This window comes from Cherax quadricarinatus, chromosome 19 (genome assembly GCF_038502225.1).
Source record: "Cherax quadricarinatus isolate ZL_2023a chromosome 19, ASM3850222v1, whole genome shotgun sequence".
Taxonomy (NCBI): domain Eukaryota; kingdom Metazoa; phylum Arthropoda; class Malacostraca; order Decapoda; family Parastacidae; genus Cherax; species Cherax quadricarinatus.
In genome coordinates, this window is record NC_091310.1 from 47,571,010 (window position 1) to 47,579,276 (window position 8,267).

Here is an 8,267-nt window from a genome sequence, read left to right on the forward strand (position 1 = left end):
GTCATATCTGAGTGCCTCTGCAAAGACAATGATTATGTATGAGTGATGGTGAAAGTGTTGAATGATGATGAAAGTTTTTTCTTTCTTTTTTTTTTTTTTTTCTTTTTTGGGTCACCCTGCCTTGGTGGGAAACAACAGATGTATTAAAAAATAATCATGGGCTGCTAACCCTCCTAGTTAATAATCTGTACAAAATATTTTTTCATTTGTAATGGAGATTTGGTTGCTACTTCAATAAGTACGCTTAACTTTCTGATCAGATAGCTCATGTTTACATGGCTGTGCAAAGACAAGCTAATGCAAATTCAAACTACAGTAATTTTCTTCCCATCAGTTACAGTTAGTCACTTTGCAATTGAACTGGTAGTAGAAAAATTAATTTGCATTCACATTGTGACAGTAATAGTTTGGAACTGAATATCAACGATAACTACAGTGAACCCTCAGGTAACAACGTCATCGGATAACGAAAAAATCGGATAGTGACATGTTTTTATGTCAAAATATTGGCTCAGACGCAAAAACATTGGCTCGGTTACCAAAAAAGAACTCGGTTAAGGACATTCCTCCCGAACGTGTCCATGTGGAGTGAGTGCCTTGACACTCCATGTACAGCCAGTGTGCCGTTGTTTACAAGCCAGTGAGAATGATTCCACACGTACATGCGATATATTTTGTATTATTCCATTGTTTTTAGTGCTTGTAACTGCTAAATAAGCCACCATGGGCCCAAAGAAAGCTTTTAGTGCCAGCCCTGTGGTAAAGAGGGTAAGAAACACTATAGAATTCAAGAAAAAGTTTGTAGAAAGATACGAAAGTGGTCGTGATAGAGGGTGGTAGTGATGGTGGTAGAGGGTCGTAGTATGGGCCAACAGGTCTGCTGCAGTGTTCCTGCTTTCTTATGTACAATAGCGAGGGTACTTCCCACACACTAGCCAGGGAACTTCCCGACATACCAGCCAGGGAATTTCCTGACATACCAGCCAGGGTACTTCCCCACATACCAGCCAGGGTACCTCCCCACATACCAGCCAGGGTACTTCCCATACACCAGCCAGGGAACGTCCCCATATACCAGCCAGGGTACTTCCCCACATACCAGACAGGGTACTTCCCCACACACACACAATTTGATTTGATTGGGACTTGCACATGAGTGAATAGAATTATCAAAGGTTATTGCTTGAGAAGCATTGAAAATTGGGTTGGGCAAATATGATTCTGTTGGTGGGATGGTTTGTGATGGACCTGCCTAGTTTGGGCCAACAGGCCTGCTGCAGTGTTCCTGCTTTCTTATGTGCAAACATTTATGGATGAACATCACCCTGACACAGATGTTGCAGGCTGTGCTGGCAACATCTACAATGACACTGTTGTGTCCCAGTTTAGGGAAATCTTAAAGAGACACCAGAAACAGAGCTCTCTGGACAGATTTTTGGTGTGACAAGGGTCCAGTGACTCTCAAGCTGGTCCTAGTGGCATTAAAAAACAAAGAAAAGGACTTGTTACCCGAAGTCTTTATGGAAGGGGATTCCCCTTCCAAACAACTGTAAACTCCTCCATCCTCTGCCCTCCTCCCATCTCTTCACTCATCACTACATCTTCAATAAAGGTAAGTGTCATTTCACTGTTGTTTATTCTGCATGTCTCATTGTTTTCTGTGTAGGGAAATGTATATATCACGTAAAAAATTTGTTTTATTTAATACTTTTGGGTGTCTGAAACGGATTAATTGGATTTCCATGATTTCGTATGGGGAAAATTTATTTGGATAATGAAAAAATCGGTTAAAGACAAACTCTCTGGAACGGATTAATGTCGTTACCCAAGGGTCCACTGTGTAATGTTATGAATAGTAATCTTGATTATTTTTTAGTTTTGACAATGTACAAGAGCTTTAATTTTTTTTTTTTTGTAGGGGGTCTAATGAATGTAACCCTATTTTTCCCAAGTGTTTTCCAGTTCATTTTGGACAAATTTTGATTGGACATCGTTTATAGGAACATAACTACCATCTCAATCGATGATCAAATGTAATTACTGAATGTCAGTTAAAGAAAGATTTTTTTTAATTATTAACTAGAGAGTAGCCAGGGATAACCCAATAAAATTAATTTGTCATCAGACTGTCTTATTTCCAATGGGGTCCTTCTAATCTGCTCTCCCCAAGCATGCTACCTACACCAATTGCCTAACCCAGGTATCCACTCATTGCTAGGAGTAAATAGCAAGTCTAATGAAGATAGAACCTCAGTCCCTCAGTATGTGAACTGAAGCCATTATCAAGTGTGTTGACTTGTTTTTAGTCACACAATGTCATATATGAATTTTTGTATCTGCATCTATATACATTTTCTACAGTCACCCAGAGTTATCCTCTTCATTCCCATTGTTGAACTGCTTTTACTTATTTACTGTTTTGTTTGAAGCTATCATGTGAACCAGTAACTAAATATTTATTATATTTTTTCATATTGCAGGTGGTCAGTGTGGACAAGGCTGCATCTGCCACTACTCATCCCTTTATACATGGTGTTATACTATTTTTTTGTAGGGAGATGGCTTGAACTATTCTCATTATTGTGCTTCTTGTTAGTATTGGTTTCATCTATGCTGTCATTTACATGCTCACCAAGTTGTGATGCATTTCTTGTTCTGTAGTTATCTTTATATATACAGTATGTTACAGGAGGGTCCTTGGTTTATGACACATAATTTTTGCCATAGTTAAGATGCAGGTTGCCTTTCAAATACATACATATATTGCAAGATAGTCAGATAATCTTAAATCTTAGAACCACCTTCTCCTCAGCAAATGAGTGGGTTCATAAGTGCCCAGTCTAATAAACATCTAACATATGCTGCAGTAAGTAGCTATTTTTGTATGATATCCAAGAAAAAATTGAAAGCCATTTGCCTCTATCAGCACTTGCAGCCTCACTAATTATTCCTCTTTCCTTTCATCTTTTTTTTCTTTAAGGTCATCAGATTCTTAACTTTTTCCTGAATAACCATAAAGCACCCTAGAGTGATTAAATGCATATACAGTACACTCATTACTTAAAATATTTGTAGTCTTAATGTAGGGGGAGAGGTGAGTAAATGATATAAAACAAATAAACGAAAGAAAGAGAGAATGAGTCAGTGAATTTGTTAATCCAAACAGAGAAGCCTCTCCATACCCTTATAATACATCACTGCAGTGGTAAGCTACTCACAGCAGCAGTGATAAGAGTCATACACTGATCGCTTCACTTACTGTCAGATCCTGACATTCGGCATAAATAGTAAATACTGTGGTATGGGAAAATAAAATTCTGGCAATAATATCTGTTTTTTTTTTTTTTGCCAGGATCACCCCAGTTTAAAACAGTGTCAAGCAATGGTCTTCCTCTCTCTAAGCACCACTACAATCTTGGTCACATGTCCATCTTTGGAACTCATGTTGGTTTGGGTATAAAGTTAAAATTTCATAAGCTGAAGCAGGCCAAGAAACTCTTGTATAAGATATGCAGTCTGCTTTAGTGATTTCAGATGATAAAAATTGACTGTGAAGTGTGTGTATGACACACCTCCACCAACATGTATGTAAGACACAGCTTCACTTTTTTTGGTTTGCCCATACATTAGGTCCATAAGACTCCTGTGACCTTTCGATATTCACTGTACTAAGGGTTTTGTCCTACGCATGTTGGCCAGCAGCTTTCCTGTAGTGCTGTTTTGTTCTCTTGTTGTCAGTGGTATGCTATGTTGTGAGTAGGAGACCATTACCAGCATCATGATTTAGGAATGTGATGATTGACATAGAATTGTAAAGGTCAGCAAAGCTGACCTCTGAGTTCACACACCATTCTGCATATGTATAAGACACTGTACATGCTGCCTATGGGTGACCAAAGGCTGTCAGTATGTAGACACCAGACCCATAGGATTATGAGTGGCAGATGTCATTACCATCTACCTAATAATCACTGGTAGAGCAATTGTGTATTACTCCAACTCCTCCATAACATTACTCAAACTCACTGAATAACAGTTGGGTGGCAGTAGTGGAATATTAAATTTGTTAAACCCAATTTATTTGCCAGTCCCACTGCAAATTGTTGTACAGTGGGTTCGATTAACATTATAGAGGTGTTGGAAAAATGCACAATTGTTCTGCCAGTGTTTATTAACCCTTAAACTGTCCAAACGTAAATCTACATTTTCTCCCCCAGTGCTCTGAATATTTAGAAAAAAAAAATTTTAAATGATTGCATGTTTATAAATGTTATAGGATAAAAAAAAATTTTAGAGTCAGTACTTACTGTGATATAAGCCCGCAAAGTTGGCACTAAATGATTAGGTGTCGGCAACATGGAGCACTGCTGCTTGCAGAAATAATAAAGATTTATCTTTTTTTTTTTTCCAGTTCTTTTCTATTTTTTGTTGTTAATGTTTTGTCACAAACACACATGTTCACACTGATAGATGAATTTGTACACCTGGTTCAATCACATACTATTGTTTACATATATATACAAGGTATTTACAGGTCCCATTTATGTTTCTAGAAGTCCACCATTGTATGATACTCCATGAAGCATGGATTCATACAGAGTGCCACCCCACATTGCTGACGTATGAATCATGTGTCTTTTCGCACTTGGTTGCCTCATACTGTAAACACACACAACACACTTTCTGAGAATACTTCTTCTTTGGGGTAGATGGTATCGGTATCAGGCAGTGACAGTTAGGGATTATTTGGTTGGTCACTTTCTCCTTTGCTTGTTGTGGGGTGACATGTCACTGTTGTGGGGTGACAGGTCGCTGTGGAGGGGCAGGTACAGGTGTGGTACCGTACTTTTTCACTATCTGCTTGATGACATTGAGGGTGAATTCTGCATATCGTTGTCGCTTCTCAGTCTTTATTTCGTACGCGTTGAAGGCATTGAGCATTGCAATGTCTACAAGGTGGAAAAACACTTTCATATACCACTTGTGACTCCTACGCACACAGTCAACAAACTTTATTTGTATGTCACACTTGTCGGCTAGTTGCATATTGTTTGTATAGTCCATGACAGCAGCTGGCTTAACAATACATTCATTGGTGTCCCTGTTCACTTTGTCTGTACCATCTTGTTTCTGTGGATGCATGACAGCAATGTCACGTTCTTTTTGTCATGCCACGTCAGTGCCATGTTGTCATTGGCATGAAACGCTTGCACTGCACCATCAGCAATACTGCCAGTGAACTTTGGCATGTGTTTTATATTTCTTCTGACTATTCCACATATATTAGTATTGTTCACACGGAGGAAGTCAGTGAGCATAGGGCTTGTATACCAGTTGTCTGAACAGCGAGCATAGGGCTTGTATACCAGTTGTCTGAACAGTGTATGACCCTTGCCAAGGTATGGCTCCATCATCTTGTGAACAACATCCCCAGAAATGCCCAACATGCACCTGATATCGTCGAGTGTATTTTAACCTGTGTAGATAATGACATCCAACATAATACCAGTCTCACAGTCACACACAACGGAGTTTTATACCGAAGCGATTACGTTTGCTTTTTATATATTGTTTGAATGACAGTCGTACCTTGAACGGAATCAAGGACTTGTCAACAACAATGTTCTTGAATGGATGAAAGTAGGCACTGAATTTTTGCTTCAGATATGTAAACAATTTGCAGATTTTGTATAGGAGGTAATTTCTGTTGGGAGTATTCCTGTCCGAGAAGTGCAACATTCGAGCAACAGAGTGAATCGGTTGCAGGGAAGGAGGTCATGGAAGACTGGAGTGCTGATGAAGTAGTCTGTGGACCAGTAGTGTGCTATATTGTTCTCATACATGTATGTATGTGGCATAAGCATGACAGTGCCAAGGAACAAATACATTTCAGCCACAGTTGTATCCTTCCACCTGCACAACTGTGGCGATTCTGCAACATCTGTGTTGTCCATTGTATCCCAGTAGTACATGTTGGTCTGGGTAACAATCAGGGTCATGATAGGCTCATCAAAGAATAGTTGGAAATAGTCTAACTCTGTAGACTCATTTGTGATGGGATATTCAGGCCTGATGCAACTTCCATTGGCATCAAAATTGAAGTGATGTGGCACGAATGGTGTACTTTCTGTCCGGTTCCATTCGCGGTCAGATGGTGCAGGGTGGACCTGTGGCATGGGGTGTGGGGATGCAGGAGGGACAGGAGTAGAGGCAGCACATGATTGAGAAGGTGCCTGGCGGTCCTTTGTCTGCCCACCCACCGCACCACGAGGTCCAGGCACCAAGCCACCCACCTCCTCTTCCTCCATCCCAGCATATTCTTCATGATCAGTATCACTATCGGTGGCTGGGGTTTTGGATTGTGACCTGCCACGACCCTCATTGACTGCATATGGCACACTGCCTGAACATAGACAATGACGCCTAAATGTGCGTTTCACTGGGAAATAATGCATATCACCTTCAATATCGTCATCACCATAACACATGGAAAATGATAATGTCCTCTTGCGGAGTTGCCTTTGGGTAGTAACACTAGCAACCCCCAGAGGTGCTGGGCTGAGGGTCTGTTGTGGCCACACTAGCCACATTAGCCACACTCGCCGCCCCAGAGGTGATGGGCTGAGGGTCATCTGGGTTGTCGTCAATAGTTTCACTAATTCCTTGATCATTAGTGGCCATATCGGTGTCAAAACCATTAAACTCATGTTCTGTATCACTTTCTGAGAATAGTAGTGTTAATACGATGAGGCTTGAGTGAATCACGGGGGTTTCCCATAATGTTGACCCAAGATGGAGCTGAAACTAACTGGTGCTACCACATGGTACCCCGGCATCCCCGATTTTTTTCATACTGCTCACACTGAGTGTGCAGACCCATTCTCGTGTTAGGCGACTCAGGCGTATCACGCCAATTTTGAAGGAATGAAAAATAAAACATAGATCTATGTTTGGAGCGCTAGCGGTTATAACCGTAGATCTATGTTTGAACAGTTTAAGGGTTAAATAGATGGTGTGATGTCCACCACTCGTAATCCTGTGGGCTTAGTGTCTACATCCTGATTGCCTCAGGTATCGCCCTCAGGCGGCATGCACAGTGTTTTGCACATGATCTTTCCAATTCATTCTCGACCATCATGTTCCTAAGATGTGACCCTGGTAACAATCTCTTAATTACATTAGAACATAACATAGCATTGACATTGTTCCTATAGTCTGCCTCCACTATTACTACTATTTCTTCACCAGTACTTCATTCTCTGCCCCTATTTTCACTACCAACATTTATTGCCACCTCTATGACTGTTGCATTGCTGCTGCTGCTGCCACCACTGCTACCACTATTAACTCCTTCCCTTCTGTCATTCCCATCTCCCCTTTCCCTGTCATATACTGTGTATTCAGGCTTCATTCCCTTCGCACTTCTCTGTGTGACTAGTTAATAGTCAAAGTCGGACTGAAACGTTGTCATAAGTTTCAGTCTCCTGTATGCAGGTTTTTTGTGTATATGATCATTACAGGATAAGTAAGAGATATGGCTATCCTTGAAATAAATATTTAGAAGAAAGTACAGTGCATAAAGGTAATAGGAATAAGTTTAGAATACGATTATACTGTACAGTATGTAAATGTAGCAAGATATGTATTGAATACAGGACAGGTTGGCCATCACTAATCCGGCATCATTGGGACCTGTAGTGTGCCGGATTAGTGAGTTTGCCGGATTACAGAATGGTTAGGTTAGAATACACTTTAATTAACCTATCAGTAGAGAGACTTTTTGCTATATCTTCCTCATTTTCATTACTGCTTTCTCCTCCACTGGCTTGCTGCTGTGGATTTACAACCATCTACACAATTCCTGAGTCAGTATAATGATGAAATTTGCATCAATATAATAATTTGAGTCAGTATGATGATGAAATTTGAAGTTATGCTAGCTGAAATTAGTGCCGGATTACTGATGGAACCGGATAATTGATTGCTGGATTAGCGATGGCCGACCTGTACAGTATATTCATAGATAAGAACTCCAGTAACATTATGAATAACACTGTTTATATTGATTTTTCTCAGGATTTAAGGATAGCTGCTTTGTTAAAAGTTTATTCCTCCTAAATGAAATGTGTAATGTTGATAAGTAAATTAGGCAGTGATTAGGAGGATAGTGAAAGGTTCTCTCATGTCTTGGTTAAAATTTGTATCTAGTATATTGAAGACGAGGATAAATTCCTGATTTATAATTTTTTACATTGTTAACTTTGCAG